Below are 19301 nucleotides of genomic sequence, written 5' to 3'. Positions count from 1 at the left end.
TCTAGAAGAGAAAACAGGGCCCATGTTCTGCCTTAGCCACAGGTAGCATTACATCCCTTGAGCAAGGCAGGGTATGTGAACTGGGCATTTTCCGGTGACAGGAGGCAAGTATAAAGTTCATTCTGAGCTGGATCATCATCAGCTCCCGGCAAATACAGAAATACATAAAACGGGTTTGTTTCTCTCACCACTTCTCTGGTGTCCCAGCATCGTTGCAAAATAAAGATTGCAGAATACAGACAATTGTCTGTACTATTTGGAAATCAGAGTCCTCAGGAAAGTCTAGGTCAGCAACTTTTTAAACTCTAGCACTAAAGACATTTGAATCTAAAGCTCACATACACAGTGTCTACAAACTTCACCTGCCGTCCTTTCATAAGACTTAGTCTGCTCAGAGATCAGTAGAACAGATAGTATACCTGGGAGGAAAACGTACCCCCTTTTCTAATTTCATTACCTATCTGCAGTCCTCATAATCTGGAGGTTTCTTTCTTGGTCCCATTCTTTCCTCAGGATTTGTCTTTTGTCCTTTTTCGTAGTCTTTTTTTCCTACCTTTTTTCTAAATACTTTTCCTTCCTTAGGTATCCCTTTCTTCATTCACTCTCTCTTACCATTTCTCCCCATCAGATTAAAGTCCTCTGCTTTGCCCCAATGCAATTTTCCCTTTTATTTCCCAGAAGCTTAGTCAAGCCCTTATCGCAGAAATTCCCTATCTTTGTCTGTCTGTCCAACATTTGTCAAGTCTCTTCCAGCACTGTATCTTTGTTGTACTTTTGAAAGCCATCTTTAAATCACCCAAGAGCAGCATCTTAAAGACAGGGCATGGGGCTTCCATTGCTGCTGATTCTCAGCAGGCTTATTTGTAGCTCAATTTCAGTGGATTAGGGCATGTGCAGGGAAAAAGGTGAGCACACAGCCTCTCTGAATCTCCTCTGCCCCCAAGGAAGGAGAACATGGATCTGGGTGCAGCTGAGGCTGATGCCACAGCACCGTTGATTTCCCTAGGCACTGCAGATATATAGATCCTTGAACTTATAAGGCCCAAAAACCTCAGTTTTCCTCTCCCACCCAATCCTCTCCACCCAAGTGTTTAGGTCTTCACCACCTAAACTTTTTCCTTCTGGTTCCTCAGCCCAGGCAGCACATCCCTGCAGGATCCAGGGTGCCCCACTGCAGCACCCAGCTGTGGCTGCAGTGCCAGCCCCAGAGCTCAGTGGCAGAGAGCTGCTTCACCAGCTGCTGCTGCTAAGGTGGCCTCCAACAGTTCCCACTGCCTGGCAGTGCCTTGTCAGCCAAAAATCTGTGGGGAAGGGAGGAACAAAGCACTGCTGTACCCACCCACTCCCCTATAATTATCCCGTGCCTCACAAGTGGAATTATCTATCTGGATACACAGCACCATGCTGCCAGCTGTGACCATAAAGAATTAGCTGTTCCCTTCTTGGAGAATTTTGCCTTTTCTCTTCCTAAGTATTTTTAAACTAACTCTCATTTGTTTAGTATACATCCCTTGCAGGTTATGATTTACTAAGCTAAGAATGAGAACTGGTCTTCCTCCTAGAAAATTGTCTCTTAGTTCTTCTATTCTACAGTCCCAGCTGCCTGTTATTCCCCTGCTTTCCCAGAGTATCAGATCAATCCTAGGAAACCAGTCTCTGGTCCAGCCCAACAGAGACCCCAGCCTCACAACTCTTCCAACTTGTGAACTGGGTACTGATGTCATAAAACATTGTTGCCTGCCTGGATCCAGCAAGTAGCAGGAAATCAGGAAAAGAAACAAGTGCGTAATGCCATAATGTTACGTAGCAATGACAGCAGAGCAGCAAAGTCCCAGGCTACAGCAAGCAAGGATAAGCCCAAGTGCAGCAGCCAGGGACACAGAAACAAAGGAAAAAGAAATCTGCTTACCCTTGAAAGACCTTGGGTACATAGGGACCTCCAGTGAGATTTCCTTGCCTCCACTGCCAACCCTTAAATGAGGTCTGGGAAGGGGTGGATCCTGGCTCCACCCCTTCTGCTCATTCAGATGCATTACATGCACCTGAGCTCCCCTGGGTTGGCCCTGCCTTCCCACCAGGTGCTCAATCACTGGTTCATGCTGTGACTTAGCATTTCTGCTACAGATGGTTTCTCCCGCAGTGAGCCAGTTTTATTTGGTCAAAGCCACAAGGACCAGTTGTTAGCATCAGCAAACCTATCTCAGCAGCTAACCAGCCTCAGGCTCCTGCAGGAAGAGGTGCTCAAGAAAGGCTTTCAAAGCCAGACAGAAGCCTTTCTGCCTTCTCCCACATCTCCTCTGCAGCAGAAATCAAGAGCCTGGATCCCAGGACAAGAGTTCCTTCCTACCCAACAGCTTCTTTCTTACTTGGTCCTCATTAACTAAGAGTGTTAAGGATCATTAGCCCCCCACAGCGGGGCCAGCATCCTTCCCAGCCACACGTGGGGTGCGAGTAGCAGAGAGAACAGCAAAATACGGAGGTAGAAACATACCCCTGCATTGTGGCAGCAGTGGGAGCTGAAAAATTCTCTTTAAAGAAAATAATTAAAAAAAAAAAATCACTCTAAGACAAGCTATACACCTGCAAAATAGATGGCTTCGATTGTTAATTTATTAAAGGAACAGATCCATTACCCATGGTTTTGCTAATTAGTAATTTATTACACATTCACAACCAAAAAATAAAAATTAAACAAAAAAAAAATCACACTTACTGGCAGTGACGTGTTCCTAGATCACTCAAATGTTTGAAAAATTCGTTCTACAAACATGTCTGAATATAGGACAGAGGACTGGATCTAATCTGAATATTTACCAATTGTTAACTGCATTCTCAAGCCCATTTCCTTTCCTTGGGCCAAATCAGTACCTTTAAGCATGCTCAGCCTTATGTATCTGCACAGTCCATCTTCCCTGATGCTAGGTCTTTCTGTAGAGCAAGGCTGTATAACTACTTGCAAGAAGCTGAACCCTCAGTTACTACAAGAAACATGCCGTACCATCAAATAGATAACTCAGATGGTTGTGCAATTTATTATTCTCATCAAATGTACCCTCCTTCTGCCAGGAATGTCTGACATCCAGTTCCTACACTGCAATCAGACTCTGAGTAGTTTCATTCATGATTCATACAATTTTTCCAACTGTATTTGTGTTTTTCTAAGCTCTCATCAGGGAAGTTACACTCCGTGCTGCTTTTCTGCATGCAACTCTGCGTGCAGACAGCTGTAAGGAGGAATGCACAAGAACCTGACCTCTGCGGTGCCACGGCACAGCGCTCATAGATCATGAGCCTTGTAAACTCTGTTTTACAGCTGTCTGCACATGCGGCAGAGCAGCGGGAAGAGCAACACCACAAGAATTGCAAGAGGGGATGACAACTTAGAGGAGAGATAAGGTGAAACCACACTGAGAGCAGGTGGAGAAACCAGACAGTGCAAGTTTTCTGGGGATAGCTATTAAAAATGAAAAAGCAAAGGGAAACCCAACTAGCTCAGGATGCGTGGGGGAGATAAAGCTTCTGAGTTTTTGAAGAAGGGAAGGCAGCTCTTGCAGGTTCACTCACCGCAGCCCTAACAAACAAATCTTACCACACAGGCACCATCCCTCCCCAGACTTCCCCCAGGGCTGGCCACAGCACCGCTGTCACAGAAGGATCTGTCACATTAAGCAGAGCAGCCTTTAGCAGTTTGCATGAGTTACGGTCAGAGCTGCACAGCAGGGCGCTGCAGTGCACAGCAGGCTCTGGAACACAGTCACAATCGTGAGCACTATAAGAAATTTCAACAAAATGTGTTGAAAGCAGAGAGGAAGAATGGTTTTAAGACACGTCCTTTAACCTCATGAGAGGATTCCAGATTGCTGGGAAGGGTGTATCTGACAAACTTGGTGCTGAAGAGGAAGGCTCATGGTTTCTATTCACCTTGGCAATGTCTCCTTGGTATGTACTCACTCTGTCCACGTGAGTGGATTCGTCATGCTCAGTCTAGAGGCTTTTAATCTTCCCTCATTGTGGTACATTTCTCTCCCAGTATGCCTCCAAGGCATGGTTCTCTACTCCCTGTCCCCTTGTAGGAAAAATGCTCACACCTTGTCTCCTTATCTCTCATCTCAATTGCTAACCAAACCTTTCCCCAGGCCTGGGCTGGTTTACACTTCTGATTTCAGAGGAAACTAGTGGGCATATCAGCTTTACAAAGAATTGAAATGAACCAATCATTACCACAAGTATAGCGTTCCAGACAAAACAATGGAAGATTTGCACATTTCTGCCCACTTCGAAGTTCATCAGACAAGCATCAGAGTGATCTGAGTGATTACACAGGCAGCTTCCCTCTTGCCCAGCCAGTATAAACACCTACAAATCACATCTTCCTTTTGAAAGGCGCTAAAAGAAACAACCAGGTCTCAGAAAAAATAAAATAAAAGAGAGCTCTGAGCCTGATCTAAAATAGCTACCCTGTAAAAACAAAGTGAGTAACTGTCCATTTCACAGAGTGACACAGGAACAGTTATATGGCCTTATGAGAGAGCGGTAAAGCAAAAGCACGTCTACTACATAAGTTGTTTACTAAAACACTGGAAATAACCTCACTACAAAAACTTTTTTCAAGCACAGCCATGCTTGATTTCAGCAAGAACAGCAAATCCCAGCAAAGTGTTTTCCAGAGAAATACAGCTATTCAAGAAAAATATTACATGAGTTAACAGTTCAGCTTATCCACAGTAGGTGAGCATGCATACAGCCTCAGGGGCAGAACTCAGCAATTTGTCTCTCTCCCTCACTTACTTAGGGGTGATTTCAAAGAATCTTTGGGAGAGGGACACCAGGAAACACTTGCCTTCACTTGCAGGTATCCCTCTAAAACATCATCACTTCTGCAGCAGATTAGCCCTAACTCATTCCTACCACTGAGCAAGCAAGGCATCATTCACCTCTCCTCCAAATGCCGCATGGAGAGATATGAGAGACCTCTTAAAGCCACTGAAAGTACATTCAGTATCTAGGTAAGAGCCCTGTCCCTGTTTTACTTCTACCTTGAACCAGGAGCAGAAAAAAAGCACAGGACCAAACCCCCAGTTCCTAAGCAATGTTTCTCTTGTTTTTTTTTAAACCACTTGCTCATTTACCAAAAACAGCTGGAGCCATCTCACAGCCAAAGCTGTGCTTCCAGCTGGGAGGTATTTCACTGATTATGTAACAGATGATAAAAAAAAAAAAAAATTAAATTAGAAAAAGGAATATAGCAAATTCCATTCCTCATAGCATTTCCGTTCAAGTTTTATTAATATCATAAGCTAAATAACAGGAAAAAGTATGCAGGGAATATTCTGAAGTGTTGTCATAGGAGAATGTAGGTGTATCTGTTAAGTATAATACATCAACTTCTTTCATGGGGATGCTGTTTTCACAAAACAAGCCAGAAAAATGCAAACTTCTCCCAACTGGTAGTGCAAGTTGTTGCACTTTTTAGAATAGAAAAAAAAAAAAAAAGTACTAACCTACAGCTCTATTTAGGGATAGGCATCTCTACACAAATTACCTGCAACATTAGACGCTCAGATGAAAATCACTGACACACAGGTTTAGATAAGTGGGAGCAGATCCCTTGTTTGCATTTGCTTTCTAAAACACACTGTTTATTTTTTCTTTGCTGGCAAGCTGTGCTGGCTGTTCCTTAAGGTGTGGGAGACACAAACATAGCCCCAGAAGGTGATTCTGGGGTACAAGGGAGAATTTGCATACCTCCTGACTTCCTGTTGGTGATGAAGTTCAGTTTTAGTACCCAGAATCTCACTTACAGGTTGCCTTCACAGCAATGACATGGCACTTTGGCAAACAGATTATTTTAAACCAGACTTGCTTTCCCTTCTTTGGCTGTTCATTGAAGTTGTGTTTCCATTAGTAAAGACAATCCCATTACATCAGCCACCATCACTTTTGCTCCATGGCTTTGGCTTCAGTTACTTGTACATTAACATAATGCTGCAACACTCAACACAGCATTAGCCACATTTTTAAAACCTTCCCACTCGTTCTAAAGATCTTCATTAGAAGAAGTCTCTGAAATCTGCTGCAGTTTCAGAGGTATTTGCATTAGGCTTTTCACAGTGTCAGAATATTGAAGAAAAACAGACTGAAAAGTTGAAAGTTGTCCTATGTAATCACCCCCAGACCAGTGGTGGCTGGAGCAGCAGAGGGGGATGCTCTGTTCCCAGCAGGTGACTCTCACTGTGCACTCTTCTCTTGCATCCAAAACTTCTCCTTGCTCCTACATGGCCTTCAAACTCAATAACTACTGACCTAGATGAGGAATATATAATTTCCCAAATGATGAAGATTACTGTTTTTCTCTCTTTTTAGGGTTTCTCCTTTCTATCCTTTTCTTTCCCTCTAACTTATCTCACCATTTTCCCACATGGCAACATTTTTTATTACTTTAATATAGTAGCCTATTGGTAACACCAGCACATTAATAAGCCCATTTTCCCATCTGAGGCAGGTGACTGAGTTGCCCACACTGATCCCAGCACGGTGCTTAGTATTGGGTCCCTGTGCTCACACAAGGTTGTGCTGGCCACGCCTGCACTCCCCCAGGCTGCCCTGAGGCTCTGGGCGCAAAGCACATCAGCCTTCCCCTGCTTCCCAGCTGGATTTTCTCAATTTGTTCTGCTTGCTCCCACGCAATGAACATAACGTGCAAAGAACTGAAGCAGAGATGAAGACTGTAAAAAATTAGGAGAGGAAGAGAAAGCAAATTACACATGGACCTTGCTAGACAGAGACTGAATTAAAAAAAAAAAAAAAAAAAAAGGAATAAAAATCCTTTATAGCACTGCAAGCTTCAGACAAAAGCTGAAGACCCAGGCCAATGTTCTGCCAGACTACAAACTACTCACGCTTTCACCGTTTTCTCGTCAGTTTAAAGACATCACCAGGTTTACCTTTTACATAAACATTTTGGGAAAAGAAACAATGTCATCACACCAAACTCACCCTGGTGGTCTTTAAATAAAGTATTCTGTGGCCCCTGCATTATGGAAATATGAGCTAGCTGCCACTTTACCCCCTTCTTAGACAGGGCTGGAATTACCCAACTCATCCTCCACTTGAGGAGAATGTGAACTTATGATAAAAAGTTTGCTTTTGCTGCTCTGCCAAGTGCTAGACCCAGAACTGGGAGGATTAACAACAGGAACGGGATTTAGCTGGCCTTGTTTGCAGTTCGGCTCCCTCGCAAGGTACAGCCTGACCTGAGGTGACTGTGGCTAAAAGGAACAATTATAGAGCTCAGCAATGGAAAAAAAAAAAAAAGTAAAACAAAAACAGACAGACAGGAGCCATATAACTAAAAGAATTTAAAGTGCTCAACTCAATTATGCACATTAGAATACACTACATCCAAGCTTTATTAACCGCTTCAGTGAAAAAAGAGCCTCAGAAGAGATTACAGAAATCTCGGATTTCTTCTAAAAGCACTGTTGCATTGCTTTCTTTACTCTCTTGAGCTGCAAATGAAAATAAACTCTTGTTTACCTGAAGTTCTACCGCTGTATCACAAGCAAACGCGAATACATCAGAAATATTGGCTGATCTATGACTGATTCCTTACAGAAGGGAAAACACAAATTGAGTGATTGACCCAAATCACCTAGGAAGTATTTACCATGGCCTGGAAGAAAGGCTATAATTCGACTTCCTTCACAACAGATACCCTCTTTTGAAATTTCAGTTTTCTGGGCAATTGAATATTTAAGATAGTTAATATAGTCAAATAAAAATCTATATTTTTAGAGTACTTTTGGTATAACCCACAGCAGAGCCCTGCCCCTCTGGGAGTTAGCATTCCTTAGTCAAGACCAGCAAGAAATTGCGCAGTGTCAACCACAAGCTCAAACTGTCCAGCACTCATCTAAAAGGCTTTTAAACATAACTTGCTGATATTTATTTAAGATTGTATTTCTCTGATGCTCAATATACAATGAAAATTCTTGTCAGGTTCAATGAAGCGAGATGGCATTTAGTGTGGCAGATTTGCTCCTGGAAAGGAAAGTCTCCTGGCTTTGTTACAGATAGGAGCTCCTGCAGGAAGCTGGTGCACTGGGCAGACAAGTGCAGTTGGCTCTCTCAGCATCTGACTTGTGCATGGGCAATAACAGATTACCTGATACCTGCAGCTGTTAAAGGAAACACTTCTCATCTTCCATTTTCTCAACTCTGCTGGTTTTAAAGACTTCTAAGTTCTTGTTTGAGCATGGATTTGTTGGCATTTTCTGCATTTGCAGTTGTCCTGCTCAGGGAGGACTTAAAGAGGAACACTAGCAAGATGAGCAGAAGGCCCAAAAGCGTACTGGCATGCCTGTCTGAGCTTGCTTATGGCTCTCTGCTGCCAAATGACAGCTGAGGTGCTGCTTCCCCTTCCTGGAGCCCAGCAGGGTTCAGCTCTCAGTCACTGTGGGATGGCGGTGAGTGAGAAGCCATGAAACCCCCCAGTCCTACCCAGTTCCAACTATTTAGGACTCCTTTAAGGTGTGCTTCCTGAGTGCTCATTTGCATGGGTGTAAAATCGAGCTTAGCTAGCAGGGTGAAGGGACCCTGACAGGGAGCTGTCAGCCCTGCCCTGTCTGAACACCCAGTATTTTAGGGGAACATGTTGGAACATGAAAACTGCTCCTTGCACTGGTATAACAGGTTACTGACTGAAATTTTCAGCAAAGACAATAGATTCATGTAACCACAAAGTTTAACGTGTTTCTTAGAAGATTTAGTGTTGCCTAACACAACAGAGCACAGCACACAGCAGCTGCGGCTGGGAGCGGCCTTCAGCCACATGCTGCCCAGCACAGCTCATCTTCCTGCCTGCACCCTCCATCAGGCTGGGAGCACTGCGACCCAATCCAGCCCTGATGCCAAACAGGAGGTCCAAAGCTTCCATATGAGGGCAGGAAGGAGTCAGGATTAAAAAGAAGGAACAAAAGTGTTTGTAAAGAGGTTCAACTCGTATCAAAACAGCCTGCACAGTGCTGACTCTGGCCCATCACCAGATGGATCCAAATTCACAATTAAAAGGAAACCATGCTATCTGGACAGGACATCTCTTCTGTAGAGCACTTACAATTAACCTTTGGAAACCACAATAGTGTATCACTGAGGCAAAAAGTACAGTGAAATCCTACAAAGCATTCTCAAGAGGCAGCCATGCCCTCTGGCAGATACACTGGCTACAGGAAAGGGTTCAGGCAGTAGGTGGGCAGTGGTCAGACGTACTATTGATTGTTTTATTAAATGTAAGTTGTATCTTAAGCAAAAAAGGGAATCTTGTGAGATGACATTGGGACGTCCATTGAGAAGCAAGCAGTGAAGGAATGACCACAGATAGTGCAGTTTTAGGGTATTAGTGAACAGGTGAGGCTATGGAACAGAACAGTCTGTAAGCTCAGGATGTCTCTGCAAAAAGTGCAAGCTCTTTTTTACTGGCAATAGTTTGATGCTTGTGTGAGTAGTGCTTACTTCAGAGCATGTCTCATTAGGTCAGCTCTGGCCATAACTTGTAGTTGCCACTTGCATGGAAGTCAAAACAGAATTCAAAACCAATTCACTCAGAGTTTTAAAATCCCTCCTTTCTATCCATCCATCTGCCCATGGCTCCTAAGTAAACAGTAGGAAGGGGTTAGATTACTCCACATTTCTGACTTCGAGCACATACACAGTGTTCCCTCTTCAGATGGTTATCTTTGATGTAAAGCCACCACGTGTTGGCTACAAACTCTATCTCAATCCATTATAAACACTCCTTGTATAACATGCACCTTGCTTTAGCATGTAAAACATTTGGTTCCCAAAAACACAATAGGATGGCTGAGTAACCACTAACCAGACATGCTGGAATGCCTGAAAGTGTCCAAGATCAGTCATTTGGCAGTGATCCTGGGGAAATGCAGTTTTACATATCCCACTCTGGACAGTAAGGTTTAGTGCTTGGGGCCCACATGCAGACCTAACTCCACTCCTCTGTGGAGCACAGCTCACATTGGCTGATGTAGAGTTGGGATATGATTGCCACAACAACCTGGATCCTTCGCCTCGTCAAATCCTTATCCACCAAAAAAGAAAAAAGAAAAGAAATGCAAATCAAAACAAATCCTTTTCTATGCTTGGCTGTGTGTCATATTTATTTATTCTGGATAATTTCAACTTCTGTGTTTGTCGATTGTAAGAAAAATGCATGTGTCATATGAACATTGATCAGAATTCTGGTGGGTGTTTGGCCATTATACAAGAGTTCAAAGGTTGGAGAAATTTCATTCTAATTTGAGGGCAACAAACCAAGGTTATTTAAGAGCAGCAGACACGCTTGTCAGCCACACATCAATGCAGAGCAAAACTGCATTTGGGTGTTACAGAGCTGGCAGGACCAAGAAGTGGCAATACTCAGTCACGTTTGATGCAGAACTTGCATGGATGCATTTTATAACGCTCCTATGCCTCACCCCATGCTTTTAACAAGAAGCAAAGAACTGCACACTCACCAGACCAGGGACCTGGGTATCATGCTGTGCAGAGCTGCTGTGGCCTCAGCACTTCTGCTCAGAGCTGCAGAAAGTAAAGCAGTGAAAAAACAGAAACTGGCAGCTGTTTTCATGTTTTTCACTTATTAAGCTGCAGAAGTGAAGCCAAGTACTCCACTGCACTCAGGACTGCACAGATGATATTGCTCCTTCAGTACATGACATTCATGCACCATTCCAATCAGAAAAGAAACCAGCACAAGCAAAGGGATGAATGGAAAAATGAATTACTTCAAGTTGATTTAAAGAAGGTATTTTGTTATGCATCAGAACAAAAAAGAAAAAAAAAAAAAGGAAAATACATGACTGAAATAAGATGAAGCAATTAGAAACAGCTGATATTTGATGAAAAGGAAGATATCTTGTGAGGTAAAAAATGTAGAAGCCTTATATATTTTGAAAGGCCAAGTTATGCACGACTTCTTAATGCTCTAAATAGTGCCAGGTTATCCAGAATCCACTCCAGAAAGGTTTCCGGAATAGCTAATTTTATAACTAAGCCAAAACCTTCAGCCAACTCTGGAAAATCTTCTTTAGAGTCAGACTAAAATTTTGTGAGCTCATGTCGATGTTGGAAAATTACTCCAGCTGTAAGCATGAGGGAATGGTTTTGCAAAGGAACCCCTGAGCCTTAGTCTGTTTTTATGATTTGCAATAAGAAAAGGCAGAACGGGAAACTAAAATAAACCTTGATAGAAAAAAAAAGAATAGAACTGCTGACTTGCATTTGCTGACAGAACCATTACTGTCCTTCCATTTCGCAAAGAGTGAGCATGTTTCATGCAGCACTGGAAGCAAGAGCAGGGCTGTGCTTTATTCGAGCTGTACATTAGCAGCCAGCATAGGACAGTTCCTCACTCATGCACACAGTTCTGTATGACACCATGTGTGACAAAACCTATATTACTGCTCCAGTCAGTGTCCAAACCACACCAATCATGATTAAAAAACCTTACCAAACCTCACAGACCACAGGAGAGGGACAGTCATGGGCACCACCAAATTATTTTCCCAATTCTGGGGACTTTTTCTAGACTTTGAGGAAACTTCTGGGCATATCCAAGGCTGAAAGCAGAGTCATTCTGGTCATTTACTCATGTTTCTGGTCATCAGCTGCTCTTTATGCGCTCTGAGTATTGAGTGTTGCCCCTTCACCCTTTAATTCTCCTTTTTTAAAAAAAGGCCAAAAGAAGTTAATGAATAAATGGCAGATCCTATTTTGTCCCTTTAGTAAATCATTGGCAGACATCAATGAGCATTTTGATTCACACGAGCACAGGTATGAAGCCAACCAGACAGTGTATTCCTATTTTTCATAACAAGTACAGATGCTTTCCTTCACAAGTGTCCACACTTTTTTTTAAGTTACAAGAAAGAAGTGCACTACAATAAGCAAACATGAGGTCAGACTGTCTTGGCTATATCAAACCCAATGGAGGGACTATGTGAAATTCATGACATCTGGGAAACACTTTGTATACAGAGTAAAAAAATGGTGTACATTGCCAACCTGGCAAAGAGGACACAAATGTTCCAAACAGAAGCCTAAAAAGCCAGACAAATCAATATGTATTCAATCCACTCCAACATACGATCTACGGGCTCCAGATCTATTCATAATTTAAGTCAAATTTGGGAAATGACACAAAGAAAAACTCAAAACAGAATTGTTTATAGCACATTCAAATACGCTTTGAGAAGAGGAATTGGCATAGGTGATTTCCAGACGTGCATTCCAGCATCAACTGTTCTATGATTTTGTTAAGTATTTTGCTTTGGTATTTTCTAAATTAAATGGCTTGGGTTTGATTTTTTTTTTTTCCCAGAATGAAACGGGACAAAAATGAAGAGTTTATAAAGCAACATCAGGCACTTAGTGCTGAGTAAAACATGGTGCATTTTTTTTTCTTCCCAAACGTCTAAATTTTCTCCACAGAAACTTCTGCTTTTGGTTTCATTTGACCTGTTTATTTTTCATATCCGGGGTGGGGTGTTCAAATAGCAAACCAGAAACACTCCACATTCACAGAGCTCTGCTCCCAACCCCTATTTTCTTATTTCAGAAGAGGAAAAATTGCAAAGATTATTGACCCTTTCAGATGTACCCCAGTTTCTTCAGGGATTAAAGTGCAGAGTAGGCATCTCTACAGCCAACAGGACAAATGCCAACACTGTGCGTTTTCATGGCCTCGGTGCCTCAGAGACCTCCTTTTTAATCCACATGCACAGCACCTTGTCGTCATCCCTCTGAGGCTGGAGAAGGGGCAACAACTCACACGTACCCATTTCCCAAAAGATTTTTGTTCCAGGGGAAATAAAAAAGGTGTTCCTGCTCTTTCATTCTCTCCCCACCCTCTTGTTTCCCCTGCTCTATTTACTTTCCCTGTGTGGTCATTTACAGAAGAGAAACTATTTGGTTATGGAGTGAAGACCAACAGCATAGGGAGCACCAATTCACGGCCAGCAGCCACCAGGGCCAAGCTGGTGTCCCCAGGGTAAAGCACAGCAGTATTTTCCTATAAACATTGAAGACACTTGCATTTAAGCTTTGTGCTTGGGCAAATCTATGAGCAACAGTCTACCAAACATCACATCAGCCAATCACTTACAGCAGAGCCCAACTTGAGTTCATGTGGGGTAGGTGACTGTTTTGGCCAATTGTGTGTGTGGCCAGCACTGACTGGTGAGCTATTCCCAAAGCAGACAGACACTATCAGTGTTCTTGTGCACAAGCCAATCTCATAACATGCTCCCCCTTGACACACTGCAGGTCTCTGTCCACAGATTTACCTTCTGAGAGGAGGAAAGGGAATTAGTTGTCCCTTTCAAGCCAAACTGTACTGTCCAACTCTCTCCATCTTCCCTTTGCTACAGTTGGGAACAAAAATGAAAAGGGATGTGAGCTGCAAGTTTCAGGGTAGGTATCTTTTACTTCTCCCTCAAAATTAGATCTGATATGAAATACTCTTTTCTTTGAAAATGTATTACATAGGTTTCTATTCAAAAGACAGCCTATATTTGAATTCAGTAGTAAAAAGGTTGCTAAGAGAGCATCCTCTGCAACGGCCAAAATGTCTTTCTTTTTCCCAAAAAAAGGCTGATTGCTCCAGCACGGAGCTGACAGAGCCAAAGCAGTCAGCCAGATATTTGGAGGAAGACTGCAGAACATAGGCATGTAGTTTGAGCAGTGAAGCACACAGGACTACCCTCTGTGCCCAAAACGTACACTGTTCTGGTGCTGCTGCATGTCGCTGTGCCACTGGGGAGGAGCTGTTGTGCTCTGTATTCAGCCAAAGGTCATTCTTGCAGTTGTGCTAGAAATTAATCCTTTCATCTCAGTGGGTCTTAAAAGCTATGACCACTCAATCCCTTCTGGCCAAACCAGTCTACAAAGAAGAGCAAGTCGGGATTTACCTGCATGTTCTGAGAACTGTCTACACAGTCAACTCAAATCCTCCTTGTGCCCTATTTTTTTTTTTTAAGGAATCAGTTATTAGACCTGTGATCACTACCTGCTGGAGCTGATTTGCAGCCCGATCCTCAGGACGGGATCTGTGCATGCATTAGGGAATATGGCAAACCCAAATCAGACACCTGCTGCTGCTTTAATACCTCTGCTGTGCATTTGTGCAATTCCACTGTTTCACTTCCTTAACCAAAAATCTCAGAGCTCTGATGCAAACATTAAGGAGTGTCAATACAGCTAGATGGGAGATCTGAATTGGTAAAAATGGGGAAACATGCAAGGAACAAGAAAAATGCTGGCCTAAGGGAGTGGAGACGATGGAAGCCAGCTCACTGTATTAGCATTTGTTTGCTCACAGCAACACTTAAGTGCAAAGAAAACCAAATCTCCATCATAATCTCACATTTTTTTACTAGGATCCTGCATATTAATTCCTATTGATTGACACATGGAACAGCACACTTTGATCATCTTGTTAATCAAGTATTCTTGAGGCAATACATGACGCAGTTAAAGTCAGCCAGGTTAAGTCCTTGCGTACACAAGGAAGCTATTATTAAGAAAAGCCAATGATGAAACTAATTTTAGCAAGAAGTAACCAGAGATTGAGAGCCATGTACACCTCAGAAAATTTCATTTCATTTGTATCATTTTTCACGACTTTCTGCTTAGCATGACATGGTGCTGTCCACTAAGCTGTGACCGGTTTGACTTGAAAGTCAAGATCTTGCAAGCAGGACTAGTGAAAGTCCCCGAGGCACTGAGTGCGCAGGGAACACGATACCTTCCCTTCGGGGAGCATCTCCTTTATAGTGTGTCTTGGTCTTTTAAACCTCTCACCATCAGTTAAGCTCCTAATTTTCAGAAGAGCTGATTTGTCCCAGCTCCTATTGATACCAGCAGGGATACAAGCACTGCAATACAGGGAAATCAGAGCAGTATAACCAGCCTGTATCTCTCCCATTTATAAACATGGCTCAGCCTCACAGGGGCCATAACTAAGTCTTAATTAAGCCCTTGGATGAGTTTTACTTCAAAACAAAGCTACAAATGAGCATGCACAATTACATCAGGACAATAGCTAAACTTAACAATCCCTTCCTGTCATTGTCTAAGGCAGCCCACAGAATGCAGAATCACCTCATGATAAATCCTCGCTAGTCATTTACCATCATTAATCTATACTGTCAGAATAAATTAGGTGTAGAGGAGCATGTTAATTACAGTGAGATGACACTCTAGCTGTAATTATCATGACTTCAAAGTAAACAGTGTCAGATAATCAACATCAGCCGCCATAAGTGTTTGCTGGAGGAAAGCGCCATTAAGCTGATGGTGCTGCTGTCCAGTTTGTAGGGTCTGCAGTTACAAGGCTGGAATTATATCATTACTTCTCCAAATTGCTCTCTATTTCTATCCACATTAGTCAGGTCTATGGGCCACTTTTTCCATTGCCCATGATATGCCTTAAATTAGGGGGGGTGACCAATTTTGTCGATGTGTAGCAACCTGGCTATTTATAGAACACTTCAGATTAAACAGAAAAAGCACCCAGTGTCCTGTTATACCTTTTCATTTTGCATTTAACAGCTACTTATTCGTTTTACTTACCAACTAGGGCTAAGTTTTTATAGCTTGTGGTTCCCAATTCAATATTATTTTATGCCATTTTCTGGAGGGCTAGGATTATGGAATAAACCTAAATACTCGGAGACTTTGCAAGGCGCTGGGAAGCCAGCGGCATTGCAGAGGCCTGCCTAGCTCATCAGATACGTGCAGCCTGGGGGCACCTCGCACGCGAGGAGTTGCCTACAGAGCCCTGGGCTCACGTGGCCTCCAGGAGCTGGGCGTCACGCTGCTCTTATCTGCCGCTGCACGTTGCAAAGCAACGCCCTGCGTGTTCCTCCAGACCAGTGTGCAAAATGCAATACCCCAGAAGATACAAGGAGCCTGTGAAATGTCCTGCTTTGCTCTCATGAGGAGAGAGCAAACCAAGGAAATCAGGACTTAGAAAAACAAACCAATACAGCAAAATTAAGGTGCGGAATTTAATCACTCAGAAGATGGGAAATTCAAGGCTATGGTATCCACGGCAACTACTGTTTGTCCACAGTGTATGGAACATTAACCTTAACTCCATATGCGGAAACAGAAAGAAAACATGGGACATGTCAAGTATAAATGCATATTTCATGCAGCAGGTGCTCTGCAGTGGATTCTGTGGAAGTGAAAATCAAATTTGCTGACTGCAAACCAGGTGGGGTCATGCACAAGCAACTCTTTTGAGATTCAGGCTAACATCACCAGGCAGAGCTCCCAGCTCAGCCTGGCAGGGCAGTTTCAAGGACTTGTTTGGCCACAGCATCCAGCCCTGCCTTCTAAATTCCTGGCTGACATTCAAATTTTGTTTAGAAAGTTGCCATCTGTTGATTTAAGGAATGTTGTAATTTTTCTTTCAGTTGTTTGGGCCAACAAGAATTCAGCATTCATTATATGTTTTCCTTTTAAGCAACTAAAGCAACATCCATAGTTCAACAAGGCAGAGGTCCAGGCCATGCTGGGCGATCAGACTTGCCCCGGGGTCATCACTGTGCCCTCTGGGCTACCTTCTTAAATGAGCTGTTCCTCTAGGGAATAAATCAATACTTGATATTGCACAGCAATGAACAGCTGAACAAGACAAGTCTTGGAAGATGTCTGCATATATTTTCACAGAGGTCATGGTACAAAATACCTATATGTTCAAGAATTAAACTGGACAGACAGCACTGGAATGTCTATGTACTAACCTGAGTCAAAGCAGGTCTGAACACTACTAAAAAATCCACCTCTGAAGGATTTCCATTTCTGAATCTCTGACTTGCCATATATGGAAAGGAAATAAATGAGTTCATGAAAGCGTTACTGTCACCTTTCTACTCTAACAGCTTACAGTAATGACTTTCCCACCCATATTTATTGCTAATCAAGATCAGACTGTAAGAGAAGAAGGAATCATTTCTGCCAAAGCTTGTGCTAAATCAAAACAATTTTTCCTAATTCTGTGAAAACAATAGCCCAGGCAGACTTATTTGCAGCCTGTTAATGGCTTCAAGCCTCCTTTTTCCAGGACTCAGCTCTTATTTTTTACAGCTGCTCAGGTTTCCCAGGCATCTCTTCCTCACAACGGCAAGTACAGCCTGAGTTGCAACAGAGCAGCAAAGCCGAAGCACTCAGCAAGCACCGCTGAGTTTGTGTTTGAGGAGTTTCCTCAAAAGCAGCACAAGGTATTTTGCCAGCTAATCTTTCCAGCCTGCAGCTACAGAGCAAAGCACGGCTGTGGACCTGTGTCAAAGGTACATTTGTTAACACATTTTCCCTGGAGTGCTAATTAACATTTACATCAAGTACTAGGAGAGCGAAAAAGCTTCAGCACAAACACACTGCAGGGAAATGCAAGGGGAAAATTCTCTCTCTCCCCCCAGATGCAGTGTGCTGTTTGCCCTTCAGGAGCTGGTGAAAATTCAGTTTGTTTTGTAATCTCCTGTTCTCTAAAATCAGATATTCTTGCAAGTTAATAACTAACCAGCTTTTTTTTATTTAAAAACCCCACAAGCGCATTTAAAATTCTATGAAAGCAGGGCCCTGTTGGCACTGGTGCGAGCCAGCCTGCGTGCATGCCTCCTCCTGAGTCACAGCACAGGCATTGTCCCTCCTAATTATGGAAAATAACGATATTTGATGTTTTGATAGTAAACAAATAAATGAACATCAACACACTTTCAGTTGCATCTTGAAATGAGACTGAATCCTCTTAAACTGAACACAAAGGCAGGAAGCACAAGCTTCAAATGTTTGTAGCTGGGTCTTCAATTACACACTTTGCAATGCCGACAAAGAGGCTCTAATGAGTAACATTTGTACCCACAATAACATACAAAGTTATTTGCAAACACAGATTTGCACTTAGGAAAAAAAAAGTGAAGGCAGTTGCTGAACAGCTGGTTAGAGAGCTATTCTCAATATTATTTCTTGGTAATTGTTGGGAAGAATGTGCTATCACATTGCTGTAGTTTTGTTTAGTTAGTTATGTATTTTAAGACCGCAATAACTTAAGTAAGATTGAAAAAATCCTCTTGGTTTTTCCCAGGGGAAAAAAACAAAAACAAACAAACAAACACACACACACACACACACACACACACACACACACACAAACTTCCAGTTTTTAAAGCAAAACTAGAAAATTCCAGATTAGCAGAGGGAAAATCTCATTGTATGGGCCATGATATTGTAGCCTGTAAAACTTCACAAATTCTTTGAACACTTAGGCCATGAGAGAATGCAAATTACTACTCAGTAGATTTTGTTGTTCCACAGCCACGCATCCTGCCCAGGCTCCCCTGAACTCCGATCTGTCCATCTAAAGCACTGCCAATTTATTGAAGCAATGCATGCTTGCAGATATGTAGAAATATGACTGAGCAAGGGGCAGAGCTGCACAATACTTCCAGAAATCATTTTAACTCCCCACCTTCACAGGAGTCAGGATCTGAGATGGGTAACAGACAATCAAAACACAACCATTTTCGTTGCAAGCTGCTCTGGAATTCTGTGAACATATTTTGTTATCTTTGCCCACTTGCCAAATCTCAGGGGGAACAATTTTCACCCTCAGTGTTTAAAAACTTCTGTTGTTTCATCTCGTTTGTTTGGTTGGTTGGACTTTTTTTGGAGTGTTGCTTGCTTGTGCCTATTAACTGGATGTCTCTTTTAAATAAGAAACAAAAAGAACAGAGAATGCATCAGCAATAGGTATTATTGTTGGAGTGAAGGGCACTGAGCACCAGTATGAACAACAATCTGGAGAAGCAGTTATCAGTGCTGAGCAGATGTCCAGCAGGACGAGGTGATTGTGTTTCTTTTGTTTGATCAGCTCTTCCAACCAAACATATTGTCATTAGGTACACACATTTCTGCATTCACTGAGAATATTTCTAATGAGTAGCAAACACAGGTATTTTGCAGGTTCCCAGTTCTCTATGTTCTCTCTTAATATCCAGTAACTCTTATAAAGAAAAAGCAATTTTGAACTAACATCTGAACTGGCACGTTCTTGACACGATCCTATAGAGGCTTTCTCCAAAGCATGAATGTCTGCACTGAAATCCTGGCCTCAGCACCAGCAACAGCAAAACTTCCACCAACCCCCTCCAAAACTCGAAAAAAAAGAAAAAAAGAGTTTCGAGGGGTACAACAAGATGGAGGTAGAATGCCCAGTTCCCAAT

Source organism: Meleagris gallopavo, chromosome 12, assembly GCF_905368555.1.
Source record: "Meleagris gallopavo chromosome 12, MGAL_WU_HG_1.1, whole genome shotgun sequence".
Taxonomy (NCBI): Eukaryota; Metazoa; Chordata; class Aves; order Galliformes; family Phasianidae; genus Meleagris; species Meleagris gallopavo.
The sequence above is the reverse complement of the archived record's forward strand: the minus strand, read 5'-3'. Positions refer to the sequence as shown.